This window comes from Tamandua tetradactyla, chromosome 19 (genome assembly GCF_023851605.1).
Source record: "Tamandua tetradactyla isolate mTamTet1 chromosome 19, mTamTet1.pri, whole genome shotgun sequence".
Classification (NCBI taxonomy): domain Eukaryota; kingdom Metazoa; phylum Chordata; class Mammalia; order Pilosa; family Myrmecophagidae; genus Tamandua; species Tamandua tetradactyla.
The window spans coordinates 42,550,634-42,572,101 of NC_135345.1; the positions used below are offsets into that span (position 1 = coordinate 42,550,634).

General features: G+C 38.0%; 1 protein-coding gene and 1 pseudogene across 20 annotated transcripts in view; one reads left to right on the plus strand and one right to left on the minus strand.

Moving 5' to 3' along the window:
• RBM47 (RNA binding motif protein 47) overlaps positions 1 to 21,468 on the minus strand; it is a 192,230-nt gene that overhangs the window by 140,230 nt on the left and 30,532 nt on the right. For 9 of the 20 annotated variants that reach the window (XM_077136676.1, XM_077136692.1, XM_077136680.1 and 6 more), the window contains one exon: positions 760 to 861. The exons of 9 other annotated variants lie outside the window; for them this stretch is intronic. The gene's annotated coding sequence lies outside the window, so the exon portion shown is untranslated. Of the gene's footprint in view, positions 1 to 759; positions 862 to 20,614; positions 20,664 to 21,468 lie in introns of all 20 variants that reach the window. 2 more of the 20 variants (XM_077136679.1, XM_077136681.1) reach the window with 2 other exon arrangements.
• On the plus strand, positions 3,643 to 4,029 carry LOC143663172 (small ribosomal subunit protein uS8 pseudogene; annotated as a pseudogene).

Consider the following 21,468-nt stretch of genomic DNA (forward strand, 5'->3'; position numbering starts at 1 on the left):
CTCTCTTCACCGTAGGCTTCCAGTGACGATCCCGGGAGCCACTTTGTCGAGGGTGTTCAGGTTTCAGATAAATACTGGTTTGAATCCTGAATTTTTCTCTTTTTTCCTGGAAGCCTTTCAGGGACTCTTTTTGAGTCCATCTCAACCATAAAACTAAAATAATACCAAGTTCACAAGGTTGTTAGACGTCAAGCAGTTCCAGTGCCTGGTACTCAGCAGGAACTCAAGTTCATGAGGTTGTTAGACGTCAAGTAGTTTCAACGCCTGGTACCCGGTAGGAGCTCAAAAGAGGTAGCTATTTTTGTTGTTATTGTTACACTTTGGGACTCCTGGTCTACATCAGGAGCATCAAGAAATTAGGCAGAATAGATTGTTAGAATTTAATGTTGTCTTTTTAAAATTTTTACAAACATTTACCCCTCCCCAATCTCCCGTTATTCTCTAATCTACTTTCTATCTCTGCAAATTTCCTATTTCTAATCATCTTCTATAAACGATAACATAAAATATTTGTCTTTATGTGCCTTATGTTACTCAGAATAACATTCTTATGGTTTTTCCATGTTGCAGCTTGCCTCGTGACTTCATTCTTTCTTATGGCCAAATAATATTCCATTGTGTGCACCCAACCATATTTTATTTATCCATTCAGTTATTGATGGACACTTGGATTGTAACACTACCTTTTTATATCAAATTAAATCATCACTCTTTTTTGCTCCTAAAATATATTACTTGATAGGACAATGCAACACTAACCTTTCAGTGATAATCAGCCTGAGTAGAGTAAGCTCTGAGATGGAGAGAGTGTCCTCTAATACCCATCAATTGTCCAAATCCCTACAGAGAATTTTGTCTCACCTGAAAGAAAATGGAGTTCTATGATTGTGGCCATCAACGATGCATTAAAACATGCAATCCAAAAAGCAAAAATGACCATCTATGGTTCTTGCATATCAGGCATTTGGGTACTACAGAAATGCTGATATAAAGGGTTAAACTGACATTGTCATTTAAGATTTATGCAACATACTCTGGTTTTAGAACACACACACCTAGCAAGGGTTTCATATATCATTCAATTAAGCTGAATGTTCACACATATTAAGGGACTATCCTGTATCACCATTCGAGGTGCTTAAGGAGAGACACAAAGGAATTATAAGCACATTCATTGTTCTCAAATACCTTTCCCTCTCACTGGTTTCATGTAAGTATATAACATAACTGAATAACAATAGAAAACACTGTTTGATTAAGGGACAAAATAAATGGCATGGGCATGATGGGATTTTCACTCCTTATCTCTCCAGATCTACACAGCTCCCTTTTCCACCATTGGTTTGTATTCCTGGAGGCTGCTGCATGAGGACTGGTCTTCCTTGGCCTCTGGCACTTAATTTAGGCCAGTGGGAGGCACAGGCTGAATATGATAGGACAGGAACAGAGGAAGGTCAGGGTATTTATTCCCCAAGCTCCCTCGCTGCCGGATGACAATGGGGTGGCTGCTGCCCTTTAGCCCTTTCAGGGCCATCTTCACATAACTGTTTTCTCTGGGTTTTTGGTGGTATTTTACAATCCCTTGTTAGTTTCCCTAAACCCTGATAATTCCTTCATTAAACTCTCCTCAATTATCCTGTTTGACAGTACATCTGTTTCCTATTGGAATTCGACCCATCTCAGACCTCCCCATAACCCTGAAAGATATAATGCTCCAGACACTGGTCTTTCAAAACATCCAAAATGATTATGGCCTAAAGTGATTTGGGGAGTGAGGGGGAACCCATTTTAATTTAGAATTTAGGGATGTTTTTCCAAGACTTGAGGTTCTCAGAACAAATACTTAAGGAGTGTCTACTCTGTGTCTGCAGTGTACTAAGTGCTAGGGATATGGTGGAAATGAGTGCTCACACACTGACAGGCTAAGACAGACAGAAAACAAGTAAACAGGTAAGATCATTTCAGACAGTGCTGTGAGCTAAAAAATAAACAAAAGCAGGAGAATGGGATGGAGACTGTCAGGGATGCGTCACAGAAGACCCCTCTGAAATAAGTGTTCTGAAAATTGAGTGAAGAGTAGGAGGGAGCCTAGCAGAGATCTGGGGGGAGAGCAATTAAGGCCCCAGATAAGTGCAAATGGCTGCACAGAAACTAGTTTGCTTTATTTTTAATTCCAAGGAACAGGAGTTAAAAACAACACTATAGCTGCAGTCTGTGGAGAAGGTGAAAGAGCTAAGCTCAAGGAGGTGGACAGAGGCCTTGTAAAGAGTCCATGGGCCATGATAATTTGGGTTTTATTCTAAATGCCAGGGAGGTGCCACTGGGGAGGGTTAAACTTTTCAGGGGGACATTTGGAAAGATGAAGAATTAGAAAGCATCAAGAGAGACAATTTTTCTTAGTTTCTTAAAGGAAGACATCTTCCAGCTTAGTATACACTGTTTGTGGGGGGGCTAAGACTAAATTATTTCTCCTACAGAAGACAGCTCAAAAACCATGGACAGAGAGTAACTTAAAAGAAAACAGAGCATTGAGAGTATGCATGCATGGCATGTGGCGGTGGTAGGAGTAGCAGCGGAGTGTGACATTAGGACAGTAGAAGAAGCGAAGGGAAGCAATAGCAGCTACAGAAGTTGCAGAGCTCCCACACTCAGCTTTCAGTCCTGAATTTCAGCCCCATAGAGCCAACTGCCCCCTGGAGCTCCCTCTCCAATCAATTATGAACTATCTCAAACTCAACAGTTCCAACACTGATGTCATACTCTTTCCCCAAAACCCACTTTTTCTCTGTCCTCATCTTAGCAAGTGGATCACCATCAGCCAAGTCACCACGCCACAATCCCAGATGGCATCTGACTCCTCCTGTTCCCATAGTACCTTCACCAATCTACTCACCAAGCCTTTGAGTCCACGGCCCGAACATATCCTGAATCTCCATGTCTCATCCCCTTCTTTCTATCCCGACAGCTCTTATTCAGGCTCTTCACTTAGACTCTCCCAATAGCTTCCTAGCAGAGGTCCACCCCTAATTTTACTTCTCACTTCCAAAATGATTTTTCAAAACTGGGATCTGATTGCATAACTCATTACCAAGTATTTAGCAAAACATACCAAGTTCTCTGTGATCTGTTCCCTACCAACCTCTCCAGTCTGACACCCCTTCTCATCTCCATCTTTCCACACTATGATCCAACCATGGACATTTCCTGAACACATTATCCTGGCTTCAGGTTGTTTCATGTGTTAACAACTGGGCCCCCTACCTGTTTCTTCTCTAACCTTACACCCTTCTCTCATTGTTTTACAAAATTGACTCATTTTGTAAAACAATTCAATTGTCACTTCCTTTATGAGGTCTTTTCTGAATACTACCTTGGTAAAATCCATTGTCTCATTATTGCTCCTACCCACAATGTACTCTCTTCCAGCTTTTATCAATACACATTTGACCTTTTACCACCGCTATTTATAAACTTTTTCCCTCTACTAATTAGCAAGCACCCTAAAGGCAGAGGCTTTGCTTTATCCATTTCTGTATTCCTAGCACCTACCAGAGAGCCCAGCACATAGTTCCTCAACACATATTTGCGAATAAAAAGTTTATAAGAGTATATGGGCTCTTTCCACCATCTTTCTGTGCCGCCATAATGGTGCGCGTGAATATCCTGGCCAATTGCTCTCAACAGCGTCAACAATGCCAAGAAGAGAGGCACACGCCAGGTCTTTATTTGGCCATGCTCCAAAGTCATTATCCACTTTTCTAACTGTGATGATGAAGCATGGCCGCATCGGCAAATTTGAAATCATCAATGATCACAGAGCTGGGAAAACTGTTATAAACCTCACAGGCAGGTTAAACAAGGTTGGAGTGATTAGTCCCAGATTTGATGTACAACTCAATGATCTAGAAAAATGGCAGAATAATCTATCAGTTTGGTTTCACTGTTCTGATGACTTCAGCTGGCATCATGGTTCATGAGGAAGCAAGATGAAAAAACACAGGAGGAAAAATCCTGGGATTCTTTTTCTAGGGATATAATACATTTATGCTAAAAAAAAAAAAAAAAAGTATATGGAAGGGTGCATGATGCATTCAGTGGAGACCCGGGTTCAGTTCCCAGCCCATGCAACGCACCTCCTATCCCCCAAAATTTTAAATTTAAAAAGAAAAAAAAAGTGTATATGGAGAGTGCCAAGTACAAAAAAGACTAAGAGAAGAAAAATTCCAGGATTAAAGGCCCACTGCAGAATGGGGGCAAACAGCAAGAAAGGAGAAAGGAGAAGAGTTTCAACATTAAACACAACTCAGAGAGTTTGTAAACTTCTTACAAATGAATGACAGTTCTGACAGTGCCCTTCCAGAGACAACAGCAAGATGGCAGATAGGAACTTTGAGGACTTTTTTTTTTTTCATCACATAGTTCATCACCATGATCATTTCTTAGAATATTTGCATCAATTCAGAAAAAGAATAAAAAGAAAAAACTCATACATACCATACTCCTTACCCCTCCCTCTCATTGACTGCTAGTATCTCCATCTACCCAATGTAATTTAGGCTTTGTTTACCCTATTTTTTTCTATATTCTTTATAACTCCCTTTCATTGATCACTAACATTTCAATCTACTAAATTTATTTCAACATCTGTTTCCCCTATTATTTATTTTTAATCCATATGTTTTACTCATCTGTCCATACCGTAGATAAAAGGAACATCAGACACAAGGTTTTCACAACCACACAGTCATACTGTGAAAGTTGTATCATTATGCAATCATCTTCAAGAAACATGGCAACATTATCTGGAAGGGCAGGGTGCCCCGAATTGCTAAAAGTATCTTGAGGAAAAAAAACGAAGTTGGAGGTCTCACGCTGCCAGACTTTAAGGCATATTATGAAGCCACAGTGGTCAAAACAGCATGGTATTGGCATAAAGATAGATGTATCGACCAATGGAATCGAATAGAGTGCTCATATATAGACCCTCTCATCTATGGACATTTGATCTTTGATAAGGCAGTCAAGCCAACTCACCTGGGACAGAACAGTCTCTTCAATAAATGGTGCCCAGAGAACTGGATATCCATATGCAAAAGAATGAAAGAGGACCCGTATCTCACACCCTATACAAAAGTTAACTCAAAATGGATCAAAGATCTAAACATTAGGTCTAAGACCATAAAACAGTTAGAGGAAAATGTAGGGAGATATCTTATGAATCTTACAATGGGAGGCAGTTTTATGGACCTTAAACCTAAAGCAAGAGCACTGAAGAAGGAAATAAATAAATGGGAACTCCTCAAAATTAAACACTTTTGTGCATCAAAGAACTTCATCAAGAAAGTAGAAAGACAGCCTACACAATGGGAGACAATATTTGGAAACGACATATCAGATAAAGGTCTAGTATCCAGAATTTATAAAGAGATTGTTCAACTCAACAACGAAAAGACAGCCAACCCAATTACAAAATGGGAAAAAGACTTGAACAGACACCTCTCAGAAGAGGAAATACAAATGGCCAAAAGGCACATGAAGAGATGCTCAATGTCCCTGGCCATTAGAGAAATGCAAATCAAAACCACAATGAGATATCATCTCACACCCACCAGAATGGCCATTATCAACAAAACCAAAAATGGCAAGTGCTGGAGAGGATGTGGAGAAAGACGCACACTTATCCACTGTTGGTGGGAATGTCAAATGGTGCAACCACTGTGGAAGGCAGTTTGGCGGTTCCTCAAAAAGCTGAATATAGAATTGCCATACGACCCAGCAATACCATTGCTAGGTATCTACTCAAAGGACTTAAGGGCAAAGACACAAATGGACATTTGCACACCAATGTTTATAGCAGCATTATTTACAATTGCAAAGAGATGGAAACAGCCAAAATGTCCATCAACAGACGAGTGGCTAAACAAACTGGTATATACATATGATGGAATATTATGCAGCTTTAAGACAGAATAAACTTATGAAGCACGTAATAACATGGATGGACCTAGAGAACATTATGCTGAGTGAGACTAGCCAAAAACTAAAGGACAAATACTGTATGGTTCCACTGATGTGAACCGACATTAGAGAATAAACTTGGAATATGTCATTGGTAACAGAGACCATCAGGAGTTAGAAATAGGGTAAGATAATGGGTAATTGGAGCTGAAGGGATACAGACTGTGCAACAGGACTGGATACAAAAACTCAAAAATGGACAGCACAATACTACCTAATTGTAATGTAATTATGTTAAAACACTGAATGAAGCTGCATCTGAGCTATAGTTTTTTTTTGTTTTTTTTATATTTTTGTATTTCTTATATTTATTTTTTTCTCTATATTATCATTTTGTTTCTTTTTCTGTTGTCTTGCTATTTCTTTTTCTAAATCGATGCAAATGTACGAAGAAATGATGATCGTACATCTATGTGATGATATTAAGAATTACTGATTGCATATTTAGAATGTAATGATTTCTAAATGTTGTGTTAGTTAATTTTTTTAATTAATAATAATAAAAAAAGAAATAATAAAAAAAACCATTACCACAAATGGAAATCTAACAGTTCCACAGTAATATCTAGAACCCAGAGTTTCTCTAGTTATATCAAATACGTTTTTTAGAACCCAGAGTTTCTCTAGTTATACCAAATACGTTTTTTATGGTTGTTTCTCTTCAGAACAGGATCCAATAAAAAAAAAAAGAAAGAAAGAAACATGGTGACGGGAATACAGCTCTACATTTTCAGGCACTTCCCTCCAGTCTCTTCAATATATCTTTACTAAAAAGGTGATATCTATATAATGCATAAGAATAATCATTTAAGGACATTTTTAGATACCTTACAATATGGAGAATAATAACAACATAAAAGCTACATAGTCAACAACAATTTTCAACAACTGAGTGCTTCCCATGTGTCAGTCAGTTTACAAAGATTATAGATGTTAATCCTTGCAATGATGCCATAAGGATCGTTTTATAGATGAGGAAACCAAGGATCAGCAAGCTTGAAATATTAGTCTGAAGTCATATGGGTAGAAAATGGCAGATCTAGAATTCAACCCCAGGTCAGTCTGACTCTAGAGAGTCTGAGCTTTTAACCACAATATTATGGCCCTTGTAACATAAAACAATATTTAAATGCTCTATAAATTTGTTTGTGATCTGATTCATTAAACTATACTGTTGAATGAATCCCTTAACCAGTTGTTTGAAATTTCAAAGTTTAGCTTGTGACATTTCCGCACAATAAATGGAACTAAATAGGTGAAGCAGTTTTGCATTTAAAAAAACCACAGTGATGCAAATATTCTAAACATGATCATGGCGCTGAATACTCAACCATGTGATGATATTGTGAGCCACTGATCTTATCATGTGGTTGGACTGTATGTGTGGGAAGATTTCTTAATAAAAATATTTAAAATATATATATATAAAAATATATATATATATCAAAGAGCACCTAAGTTTGACAGAACTTTTTAAAACAGAATTATTAAAACAACCACTCCATTTTTGTTCATGTTTTTAAATTAGGTTCATTATCATGCTCTCACAAGGTAAGCTAGTGAGAATGCTGTGAAACATGACATATAACATCCTTCCATTCTAATCCAATAGACTAGCTCTCTATGTTAGAAATATCATGTAAGTCACACAACATGACTTCAAATTTTCTAGTAACCACATTTAAAAAGTACAAGGAAGGAAACAGGTGAAATTAATTTCAATAAGTTTATTTAATCCAATATATCCAAAATATTATTTCAACATGTAATCAATATAAAAATTATTAATGATTTTATTTTTTTTACTAAGTCTTTTAAATTTGATTATGTATTCTACACTAACAGCATATCTCAATTTTGATGCCAAATTTTCATCTGAAATACTAGATCTGTGTTAATAAAATTTAAAGTTGAGGGTGGGCCACGGTGGCTTAGCAGGCAGAGTTCTCACCTGCCATGTTGGAGACCCAGGTTCAATCCCCGTGCCTGCCTATGCAAAAAAAAATTATAAGTTGAAAAAGCATATTCACATACCCAAGTTTGTCCGAATGTATCAACAAATTTCCAAATAAATGTGTGTTCAACAACAAAAAGTTTACACTGCTTCAGTTTTTAAATTAAATTTAATTAAAATTAAAAATTCAATTAAATTGCACTAGCCACATTTCAATAGCCACAAATGGCTAGTAGCTATCATATTGGGCAGCACAGCTGGGAGACTATGTTTTTTCACAAGTTCAAAATGGGAAGATTAGAAAATTGAATGGAGCACTAGCTGATAATGTGAAGTGATTAACCAGCTGTGCATTCACTACTTTCATTTCAGTTGTTCAACCTATGGTTGAAAAGTAAGACAGAGAAAATGACTCTGAGGGACATTATTAATTCATTACCTTGTTTTTGCTAATAGCTTTACTTGGGTCATCAAATGAATACCTATTCCATGTGACTGGATTACTTAAAAGACTTTATCCCAACAAATCCTTGTTTGCAAAATCAAGAAAACTAAGAGGATTAGGTGTTTCCATGCTAGCTAAATTAGGAAAATAGGGTTGCTGCTGTTTGTTTAAAAATTCACTGTACATGGGGAAAAAAAATGGGTATGGAATGGAATTCATGCGCCAAATGAAAAAGAAATGGGGAAAAAACCCAACTTCTTACGAGTCTCATACGTATTTTTTGTTTTAGAGTGCCAGAATAAATTTTGCAATCATTGAGAAGTAGTGCTTTTATCATAGAAGTAAGAAAGCAAATAATGACCCCATATATATTCCTAATTGTTTCATTAGGCTCTAATGAACTGACATTTGAAAGTCTTGTGTAAAGAAAAAGCACATACATTACACAACTGCCAATTATTACCTTGTTTTACACTGGCAGGCTTGGTTAACCAGAGTAACCACAACGATGGGAGTTTCTCAGAGCAAAACCATTGTTAGTTAGCACCCAAACCTCACAACAAAAATCAAAGCAGCTAGCTGCCAGGCAGTACCATAAAACACAGGTGTTTCAGCAGAAGATCAAGCATAATAAACCAGGCTCTTCTTGACTGTAATAAGACCATAATAGGGCATCCATCAAGTCCACACAGAAGACCTAAGCTCTCTAGGACAGGCACAGCTTCTATTTTGTTTATTGCTCATCCCCAGCACCAAATATAGCAGGTTCTCTAGAAATCTTTGTTGAATGAGTAAAAGAACAAATACATCAGAGGAACAAAGGTCAAAGAGGCATTGCTTGGTCATTTGAAAGGTGGTAAGCAAAATGGCATTCTTCACCTCTTCCCACACCCCCACATCCTTGCCCCTTGGTTTTTTACTGCCACCCAAACCTCTCTCCATGGAGGTGAATGTGTCAAATCCACTACACTGAATGTGTCAAATCCACTCAGTTCACTAAATGGGCAGCACTGTGCTAAATGCTATGGGGTGGGACTCCATAAGAAGAATAAAAGAGGGTATACTTTTTAGACAATTAACTTCTTAGTGAGATGCCACAGAATAACCCTCCTCCACCTTCCACTCCTCTGCAATATGTATTGTATATGGGAGATAGCTATATTGTATTCTGACACAATAGTTTCTTCCTAATGTGGTTGCGGGTGAAGTAGTGATGGTGGTGGGGTGTCTTCCCTAAAGAATATGATAATTTCTGACATTAAATACCCTGGAAAGAAGTGCCTCCTCAAACCAGAAATGAGAATCTGGAAGGTGAGCTTTTGACCACCAGGAAGGAAATGCCTCTTATTTGGACTTTTTTTGGGGAGTGTAGAGTAAGTTTTTGTGAAAACAGACACGTTTGAGGGTGCTACTGCATAACAGGCAGTTAATAGCAACCTCTGTTGCATGGAGACTGGATGGAACTAAACTGAAAGTAGAGGGCCTCATCTTGTGAACCAGAAAATCTCATTGCATATTACTTTCTGTGCATATTCTACACCTTCAAGGGTCCTCTATTCCAGGTTGGGCTCAAGTTTTACAGTGGCAGCAAGAGTCTAGAGACCTACAAAGTGGGGGGAATGTTGGTTAGCGACACATCTCCAAGAAGTTGACCCTTGGAAACAAATTCACAGCTAGGAGGACCAAGCACCCTCTCTCTGTTGTCAACTTAGAAAATGTGGGTTTCCTTTTTTGTTTTGTTTTCTTGTGTGTGCATTTATTTGGGGTTTCCTATTTTTAGGGGTGTTTTCTTGATTCTCTTCCAGAAGGCAGTGCATCAACATGAGCTGCAGGCAAATACAAGAGGGCAGTTTGATGGGGTAGACAAAGGGCACTGAGAACAGCTTGCACCAGTAATGAATACATATATTTAGATAACTGGGTGACCTTGAGCATATCACGTGACTTCTTTGAGGCTCAGTTTCATCATCTATGATATGAGAGGTTTTGAATTGGATATTACCAAAGGAAGGGTATTTCTTGTCCTGGTGTGTTAGCAACTTAAATACTGAAATGTGTTGTAAAGACTAAGTGCTCAAAAGAATTTAAAAGGGGGATGCTATCTGTGCGAAAGTGGTTGGAAAGGATCTGTGGAAGGGGCAGGACTTGAATTGGGCATGAGGATGAGAATTTAGGCAGCTAGAGACAAGTGGGGGCAAGGGGGAGAACAGTGAGAACAAAGACTCAGAGGCTTGGGTTTGGAATGCAGCTGGTGCATTTGGGGAAACCCTCACTGAATGGGGGCAGAGACCCAGAGAGTACAAGCAGTACTCAAGGAGGAACTACGATATGGCGGGGCAGGGGTGGGGTGCAGAGTTAAACTAAGAGACTAGAAGGCCCTACCACCTCTCATCAATCCCTATAATTCTAAACATTTGCCCATTCACTAGAGGTAAAGAGGGCGGGGGGGGGGGGGCAGCTGATAGGGGAGGATTGAAACAGAAAAACAGAAAGAAGGCACTGTAAATTTGATGAAAACAAAATGAGTGGAACTGCTCTTAACCTCCACTTCCATGAATTCATTTCCCCTCCAGGTGTGGTGTGAAGCTTTGTTTTACTTTAATTTCACCAAAGACAATACTGGAAGAGTTGGGGATGGAACACTGTGTTAACTGGGTCAGGGTCAGAGACCTAGGCTTGACTCTCAGCAACTTCACTTACAGTTGAAAAGCCTGTCAATAATTTCTTTCACCCTTCTTTGGAGTCTTGGTCTAATGATATAATTCAAAGTCAGCGGTGAGGATTAAAAGGAATACCCTGTGGGGATAGGGAGGTAAGGTGCACTACCAGTTAGAATTACTGATTAAATCAGACAGACAAAAGGTAGTGCCCTACCCAAATGCTAGTGACTGGCATTTCCACTGTTTCAGGGAAGTAAAAAGGATGGAATCGCACTTTCAAGGAATGACAGTGCCTTGCCAGGGTCAAGGTGACCAAGTCCAGCCTTAAAAGTGCACCCCACCCCTGCCTCCTTCTCCAGACTCACCGCAAGTGGCGTGGCTGTCTATATTTTTTTCTACTTCTCTGCAAACTGCCAGAGTCTCTCTGTGGCCTGGCAATAACTCAGGTCCCAGCTGTGAGAACTGGGAATGGAATAGTATACTAAAAAATTATTCCTTGTTTATCTGAAATTCAAATTTAACTGGGCATCCTGTATTTTTATTTGCTAAATATGGTAACCCTAGAGCAACAGGAAACTCAAGGTTGCCTACAAGGTGAGTCTGCAGACTTTGTCGGGGAACATTCCAGTTTCCCTGAGGTGTTCTCAATTAAAATTCAATACTTTTCCAACCAGTTATTATTTCTGGGGAAGTTTATCTTTCAGGATTCAAAGGGTCACAACTGAATACTCTGTGAGAATAATGACAAACCCCGGAAGGTCCTTACATATGTCTAAAACAAATAAAATCTTTATTCAAAGAATGGTCAACTCTGTCAAGAGGGGGTGTTAGGGGAGGGAGGCAGCTAGGACACTTCCTTAAAAACACAGAAAGGATACATGATTTTGTTTCTTACGTCACATAGGAGGCTACTAGCCAGGATGAGAGCTTGGAAGCGTCCCAGGTATGGTGGTAACTAGACTTTGATCAAGGAGATGCCATTTACTTTTGCTATACCTGACGTCTCCACTTTCTCTAACTCCCATCAGAGACAACTGCCCAAGTTCATCTTGGGATGCAATGATGAGTTGCTTACAACTAGCAAAAGTTAAGGCTCTAAGAAAAGATCCTGTATTTATTGGCCAAGGGAAGAGATTGCCCCGTGATTTTAAAGATAGAGTGGGCAGGTCAGTGAGCAGGGCTAAAGAGCAATGAGGAGAAGTGATGGTGGAGCGCTATAGAATCCCAGAGGCATGTGAGACTATCATCCTTCAATTATATTGAAGTTTATATTGGTTTGCTATTTTGGTTAATATTTCCTTTTGTGATCTCTTTCAAACCCTTCTGGCATGCCATCGAAAATTCTGGTAGTTTGTTTAATTAGTGGTTGCTTAGGGACAAGGAGATAGCATTAATTTCTAAGGGCAAACAGGCAAGGAGGGCAAAGTGTGTGAGAGAAGCAGCTGCTTTCATTTCTGTTTCTCTACTTTGGAGAGACATGAACCCTAGAAATCTTTTCACTTTCTTTTTAACATCATTATCGGAAAACAACAGCAGACTAAAATGGCTCCTGACGTTTTGCCTGAGGGAGAAGAGCTGGAGAGGCTTTCCCCAGTTAAAGGAGGCAGAAGGATACTGAAAAAGCTTTGATTTTTTTTTTCATGACAAAACGGAAATTTAGATTTGTGTATGTAAGAAATATCTTAAATTTTTAATGCAGGCAACTGATTCAATTTTTAAAGACTGGATGAGACAAAAGTGAATGGAATACAAAATCAGGAAACTGTAAATGTTGGAGAGGATGTGGACAAACTGGGACACTTATGCTTTGCTGGTGGGAATGTATAACGGTGCAGCCACTATAGAAGACTGTTTGGCAGTTCCTTAGGAAACTAAATATCAAGCTGCCCTATAACCCATCAATAGCACTACTTGGTATATACCCAGAAGAGCTGAAAACAACGACACAAACAGACATTTGCACATCGATGTTCACAGCAGCATTATTCACAACCACCAAAAGATGGAAACAAACCAAATGCCCAACAACAGACGAGTGGATCAACAAAATGTGGTATATATATACGATGGAATATTATGCACCAGTAAGACAAAATGACGTCCTGAAGCACATGACAAGATGGATGAGCCTGGAGGACATACGCTGAGTGAAAGTAGCCAGTTTTAAAAGGATAGATACTGTATGATTCCACTTTTATGACCAGCATAAAGGCATAATCAGAGACTTATAGTACAGAATACAGGGGACTTAGAGATACATAGAAACTAGAGATGGGTGAACCGGTTAGCTAATGAAGTTGAACTCCAATGTAAGGTAATAGATAGGAGTGAAGGTGATTCTCTAGTGGGTTTAGAAGTAATATTACCATGTTGAAGATGAAGAAGATTGAAAGGGGTAGTATAGACCTATGTATCCCACTGACTCACACTAGAAATATGAATGAATTCTTATAAGAATTACTTCAAAAATATGATCCTTGTATAAAGAGTGTTGAAGTTCAGGGTATAGGGAGAAAACTGCTGTTGTATGCTATGAGCAATGTTCAAAAGGAAACCATCAGCACTACCACAGCAACAGCAGAGGTAAATAATGGAGGGAGGGACAAGGGTTAAGAGGAGGTTTAGATTTCTTATTTGGTGACGGTGAGTTTATTGGTTTTCTTTCTCTTGGGAAAAATGAAGTTATCTAAAATTGAGAACGTTGATGATCTGTGGACTTTGGACCCAATGAATGCAGGTGCCTGAAGGATGCACTGACAGAGAAATAGAATGGGGAATAATGGTGTATACTTATGAACAAAGGTTGTGCTGCAACAAAAAGGTAGAATGTCATGAGGCATGCAACGATGTGAATGAACATATGGGACATTTGGTGAGTCAAAATAAACCAGAAACAAAAAACATCAACGGTGTGGTCACCTTTAGAAAATGCTTATAAGAAAACAGGGGCCTAGATTGTAAGCTTTTACAGCAGACACATTAAGTCTGGAGTGGTGATTATTATTTCTGGATTTTGAGAGGTTGTTTTATATATATATAACCTGATAGAGATAAGAAGAAGCCAAACAGGTTGGGGTTAAAGTAATTCAGACCATAAGGGTAAGGAAGTCAGTGTCTTTATTTTAGAACCACACATACTCCATGAGACCAAAAGAAGAAAGGTTTGTTTGATCTGGAACTGAAATTTTTTGTAGCGCATAATCTAATTCAACCTACCTGTATAGTTTATTTGAACAACTGAAACACAGAGAGACCAGAATAAGAAAGAGGCCCTTTAATCCTGTATAGATTAGTGTAATGCCTGGAAACATCCTAGAGTATATTAAGCAGATAATCAAAAAGTATTGGCAAAATCCCCTGAGGGAAGGGAGAAAGACTATGGAACTATTGAACCTTACCATTAGGGAATCCCCAATACTGTGTCAAACTTTAGGGACACCCAAATCAACAGGCCATGCGCTTGAGCTTATGTACGCAGCATAGAAGCTTAGACTATTTATAGGTATGCCTAAGAGTTACTTCTGGAGGACCTCTGTTGTTGCTCAGATGTGGCTTCAGTCTCTCTAAGCCCAACTCTGCAAATGAAATCATTGCCCTCCCCCTTACATGGTATGTGACATTCAAGGGTGAAAGTTTCCCTGGTGATGTGGGAGAAGATTCCCAGGGATGAATCCAGATCTGGCATCATGGGATCAACAATTACATCCTGATCAAATGGGTGAAAAGAAGTGTAATTAATAATTATCAGTGGCAGAGGGAGTTCAGATGGAGTCAAGAGGCTACTCTGGAGGTTATTCCTATGTAAGCTTCAGGAAGACCTTGCTACCTATCATAACCTGTCAACCCCCAACCAGGACCATTCCAGCCAAACCTAAAGAACACCTAGGGCAATTTATAAGATTCCACAAGGGTTCCAGGCACTAGAGTAACCTTCTAGAAACCTACAATCTCCAGATGGGTCCCTGGTCCAGATAAGTCCTGAAACTTAGCCCAGCCTCTCCAGAACATCAGATAGTTCCATCTCCCTACCTCATATTAGTGACAGACCCTTCCAATATGAAAAATTTAGAATTGCCATAGCCCAAACAACCCTAATGTGAGGTGTGGAAAGATCAAAGGTGATGGTGGAATTATACATAGAAGATAGGACTTAACAAATGATTATAAATGCTGAATCATTAAATTGATATCTCTTTTAGTCTCCAATATTTTAGAGCAGCTAGAAGTAAAAACCTAAGATTGTGAAATTGTAAACCATGTCAAAGTCTGAAATGTGTTCTACAACAAATTGTGGTGCTATGCTTGGAAATTTATAGCTCTTTTGTATATATGTCATTGCTCATAAAAAAAAGAAGGAAAAAAAGTCGATTGTGATGGCAAAAAAGTATTTAAGCCCTCTAGCCTCCTATATTCTGGAACAGCTAGAAGGAAAATAAGAGAGGATCATATGGCAGTCCTTGACAAACTCTAGGATCTGTCCTGTAATCACTTTTTGAAGAGTGCTTTGAAAACTACTGCTTTTTTATTTCTTTGCTTTGTATAAATGTTATACTATACAGTAAAAAAACAGTTTAAAAAAAAAAGGAACAGGGTGTGCTTCTGGTATTTAGTGTTAAGTATTTTATAGTGTGCAGGTCAGTTCCTATGTCAAAGAATCATCGAGACCAAAATATCAATAACACTGAAGTTGAGAAATCTTGATCTACCTGAAAAAAGTTTTGGTCTGTAATTTTCACAGCATATTTACTGATACAATTTTCATCTCCCTATATATGTTTCCCCTTCTGGACTTTTTTCTTCTTTTCTACATGCTATTGAATGTATAAACAGTGCATTATTTTTAAAAAAGTGAATAGAATACAAAAACAGGGACTCAAACAAATATTTGTACACCAATGATCACAGCAGCATTATTCACAACTGCCAAAAGATGGAAGCAACCCAAGTTATTTTTCCATGAATGGAAAAATAAAATGTGGTATATAGGTATAATGGAATACTATCCAGTCATAAAAAGTAATGAAGTTCTGATACATGTCACAACATGGATGAACCCTGAAGACACCACATTGAGTGAAATAAGTCAGACACAAAAAGACAGAGTGTATGAATCTACTTACATGAAATGCTTAGAAAAAAGCAAATGTATAGAGACAGAAAGTAGGTTACAGAATATGAGGGGCCATGGGAGGGAGAACGGGAAGTTAATATTTAAAGACAGTTTCTGTTTGGAGTGATAGAACAGTTTTGGTAATGGATAGCAGTGATGGCAGCACAACATTGTAATATAATAGCACTGAAGTGTATACTTGGAAATGGTGAAAATGGGGAGTTTTATGCTAAGTTACCCTGATAAGAATTAAATTTTTTAAAAAAGTGCATGCAGCAAAGAAAACTATTTCATGGACCTCAATTAGCCCATTAACTGCCAATTCCAATTTCCAATCTGGAATCTGTAAGCAGCCCTGGTAAAGGTCCCTCTTTCCTTGGCCTCCAAGCTATAGATACACAGCTTCACATGCTAATGACCTTGTGAATGAGAGATCAGCACTTAGTTTAGATGTGGTTATTCTTTAAAAGCAAGAGCATCTGGAGACAAGAAAGCAGAAGGGTCGTGCAGATAAGGGCGGAGCAACTTCACAATTATCTTGAGGTGTGATGAAGTTTACTTAGAACACCAGGGAAGGGCTGCCCAGAGGGACAGACATTTGCTCATGGTTCTCCGGCTGGAAAAGAGGGCAAGAATTTGATATGAGGTAAGTCTGTGTGAAAACTGAGTCTCTCAAAGTGAAAATATAGTTTTGGATGCCTAGAAGAGATTCACTAAAATAACCCCCAAGGGATTCATTTTCAAAAATATTTCTTAAGTGAAGTCAAGTCCATGTTCATCAATAAAATGGTGCCACACTTGTTTCAATGAGTGTTTCCTCATTTCCACAATTCCACTTTTTCCCATCCAAATGTCAAATGCAGAATCTTTGGCCTTTGCTTCAAAGATCTACTTTATTTTTTAAAATCTCTTTACTTTTTTTTTTATTTTTGGCTGTTCCCTGTGTTGAGCAGATTTTCAGTTATAGGGACTCTGCAAAAAGTAGCAACAATTCACAATCATTAACTTATTTTCCTTTTATTTCCACTGCCCTGTATAGCAAAACTTATTTTTAACTACTTTAGAACACACAGTTAGTTGAATTGTATCACTTTAAGATGTTTTTCTAAGTGTTTTTTTGTGAAGCAATTTTTACAACATTTATGAATTAGCATTCTCTTACCAAACTAGGTATAAAAAAGGATTACCTCTCATTTCAGGTGTGTGTCAAAATACACATTCCCAGGTTTCCTACCAGGAAAGTCCAATTCTGCAGGTCTGGTATGGGGAATTGAAATGATATGAGACTCAGAGGGATTCTGCCTGCACCAGGGACCCTGGCTGCATAGACTTTGAGAACTTTTGTTCTTCCTGGTTAAAACTAAAATGGCATCTGCAGCCAGGTTTTACTAATCTCCTCATCCAATTAACATCAATGAAAACGATTTGGATCATACTTTATTGTGAAAATATTAAATAATTTTTTTACTTAGCAGATCAATTTTATAAATACAAGCATTAGATAATGCTTAAATGAAGCAAAGACCCATGGAAAGCCACTTAACATGCATACCTGTAACACTGATAAAGATACATCACTACCAATCCAAAGGAAAGGTTTTAAAAAATCATTTTTTCTCTCCTACCCTCCTCCATGCATCTCAACAATGAAAATTTCCACTCTGGCCTCTTTCCTAGGTCAGAGTCGTGTAAGCATAAGGAAGGAAAAAAAAAAAAAACGCAGTGTATTCTGCTATAGTCAGGGATATTTCTTTTGATTTGAAAGTGATAATGGAAAGATGAAGGCCATTGCAAAATGCTTCTCAGATTGGTTCTTTCTGAGATGTTTGTAAAACAGCATGTTCCAGTGTCTTACACATTTTTTATACTGAGATAGCAAAACTGGAGGGAGTGACGTTGATGCAAGATTGGAAAAGTCAAGGCCTTGTGACCCAGCAGTCTTTTAGAACTAAGGACAGAGTGCAGACTTGTAAGCTGTTGTTACAGCATTATACATATTACTGGTAGGAGTATGCAAACTGGGTGACCAAGCTCCTCTACCTGACATTCCAGGTCTTATCTGACCAGACCCCTCAACCCTCATCTTCACTCCCATTTCTCTCTCGTTCCCTTCAAACATGGTCAAACGGAACCATTCTCAATTACCCATATGAAGCCTGATTATGTATCACTGCCTTTGCTTATGGTGTCCCCATGGCCTGGAATGTTCCAATGGTCAAAATCCTTAGTTGTCTTTCCCAGTTACTTCTTTCAAGATTGTCCTCAGAGGAAAATTAATCTCTCCCTCCTTTTACCCAGATATCTTTTCTGTACTTTTATCATTCTTTGCTTTCAATCTTATAGTATATCTCATTTTCTATTTTTCCTACTTCATTCCGCTACTCACTTGAAAGCAACTTGAGGATGCATTCTGACTATTTGAATTTGACCTTTGCAATAGCCATCCCCTCCTTCTCTGCTACAAAGCCCAAGGTCTCATGGCTACAAGACAACTGCTTGGCTGAGAAGCCCATGGACCTCACCCCTGGACTCCAGAGCATCCCTAAATGTTAGTACCATCTGATCTGCAACTATTCTTGAAGGAGGAAATCATCATTTGTGGCAATTATCTACAAAATTTTGGCTTGGGAAGTGGGAAGATCCATCATGAAAGAAAGAAATTTGTTATTATTATTATTAGCAAAATAAATAGACATATTTTTTATGTAGTTTATGGTTGAAAGAGCATTTGCTCAGTTACATTTTACCAATTTTTGTCAGTCTATTTACAACCAGGGCAGATGAAATCTCTTTGTGCACAAGAAGCTAAAAATCTAAAGATATAAAAGGAAAGAGAAGTTACAAGGGAACACAAGTCAAAGACCTAAACATATTCAACAGGAAGATGTAACAATTATGACTATATATGCACCTAACAGCAGAGTCCCAAAATATATGAAGGAAATATTAACAGATTCAAAGGGAAAAATTGATGGTTCTACATTAATAGTTGGAGACTTTAATATACACTTTTAATAGTGGATAGAACATCTAAACAGAAGGTCAACAATGAAATGAAAGACTTGAATGACACTTTAAACAAACTAGGTTCATGGACAAATATAAAGTATTCCAACCAACAAGAGAATACACATTCTTCTCAAGTGCATGTGGATCATTCTCCAGAATGGACCGTATCTTACGCCACAAAACAAGTCCCAATAAATTAAAAATACTGACAACATACAAAGTATCTTCTCCAGTCATAATGGAATGAAGATAGAAATAAATGACAAAGGAAGAAATGGAAAATTAACAAATATGTGGAAATTAAATAACATGCTTTTTTTGTTTCTTTGTCTGTCTGTTTGTGTCTTTTTTTCTTTTTCCTTTTTTTTACTATTATTATTTTTTTCTCTATATTAACATTCTATATCTTTTTCTGTTGTTTTGCTAGTTCTTTTCCTAAATCGATGTAAATGTACTAAGAAATGATGATCATGCATCTATGTGATGATGTTAAGAATTACTGATTGCATATGTAGAATGGAATAACATGCTTTTAAACAACCAATGGATTAAAGAGGAAATCACAAGGGAAAATTGGAAACATCTTGAGGTGAATTAAAAGGAAAATACAATATACCAAAACTTATGGGATGCAGCAAAGGCAGTATTGAGAGGGAAATGTATAGCTCTAAAAGCTTACATTTAAAAAGAAAGATTTCAATCAGAGACTTAATCTCAAAACTGAATAAATTAGAAAAACAAGAGCAAACTAAACCCAAAGTGAGTAAAGGAAAGGAAATAAAAATATTAGAGCAGAAACAAATGAAATAGAGGGGAAACAAAAAAAAACCAAGAATCACCAAAACCAAAAGTTGGTCCTTTGAAAAGATCAATCAAATTGACAAACTTTTGGCTAGACTGTCAATGAGAAAGGACACAAATTATTAAAATCAGAAATGAAAGTGGGGGGCATTACTACCTACCTCATGGAATAAGAAGATAATATGAGCAACTTTACACCAACAAAATAAATAATCTACATGAAATGGGCGAATTCCTAGAAACATACAAATTATACACACTAACTCTAGAATAGAAGATCTCAATAAGTCAATAATTAGTAAAGACATGGAATCAGTAATCAAAAACTTCCCAACAAGAAAAGCTCAGGATCAGGGGAACTTTTCAGGAAGAATTAACACCAATCCTGTTTAAACTCCTACCCAAAATTAAAGAGGCAACACTCCCTAATTCATTCTATGAGGCCAACATCACCCTCATATCCAAGTGAGAGAAATCCACAAGAAAAAACAATTATAGAGCAAATATCTTCTATAAATGTAGATGTAAAAATCCTCAGCAAAATATAAGCAAACTAAATCAACAGCACATTAAAACAGTTAAAGGGTGCACAAGTGGTTCAGAGGTAGAATGCTCACCTTCCCCACAGGAGACCCGGGTTCGACTCCCAGACCATGCTACAATCCCCTAAAAAAAGAATTAAACACCATGATCAACTGTGATTTACCTTAGGCATGCAAGGCTGGATTAACAGAAAAATACTGTGGAGTGACATCATCAACATGGCAACCTAAGGATATACCCTGAAAAAGCCTCCCTAGAAATTAAGTGAATAAAAGGACAAATCCCACTTGTAATTCATAGCAGTTAGTTAGAATTCCACCTATATCCAGGCACAGGGAGGTAAGTCCACAGAGACTCAGCGCAGAATATAAACCTTTGAGGAGTGCTGCATACAAATGGGTTACCAGGAGAATGAAACAAAAATGCTGACAAGAACTATTGTACCAAATGGAAAAAAAACAAGCAGGGACTCAGGGAAATGAGGGCAATGTGAAGCACATGAATATACGTGTTGTGGGTGTCCCAGAAGGAGAAGAGAAGGGAAAAGGAGGAGAAAAACTAATGGAGGAAATTATCATTGAAAATTTCCCAACTGTTACAAAAGACTTAAAATTACAGATCCAAGAAGTGCAGCATACCCCAAAGAGAATAGATCCAAATAGACGTACTCCAAGACACTTACTAATCAGAATGTCAGAGGTCAAAGGGAAAGAGAGAATCTTGAAAGCAGCAAGAGGAAAGCAATCCATCACATACAAGGGAAGCCCAATAAGACTATGTGTAGATTTCTCACCAGAAACCATGGAGGCAAGAAGACAGTGGGATGATATATTTAAATTACTAAAAGAGAAAAACTGCCAACCAAGAATTCTATATCCAGCAAAACTGTCCTTCAAAAATGAGGGAGATATTAAAACATCTTCAGAAA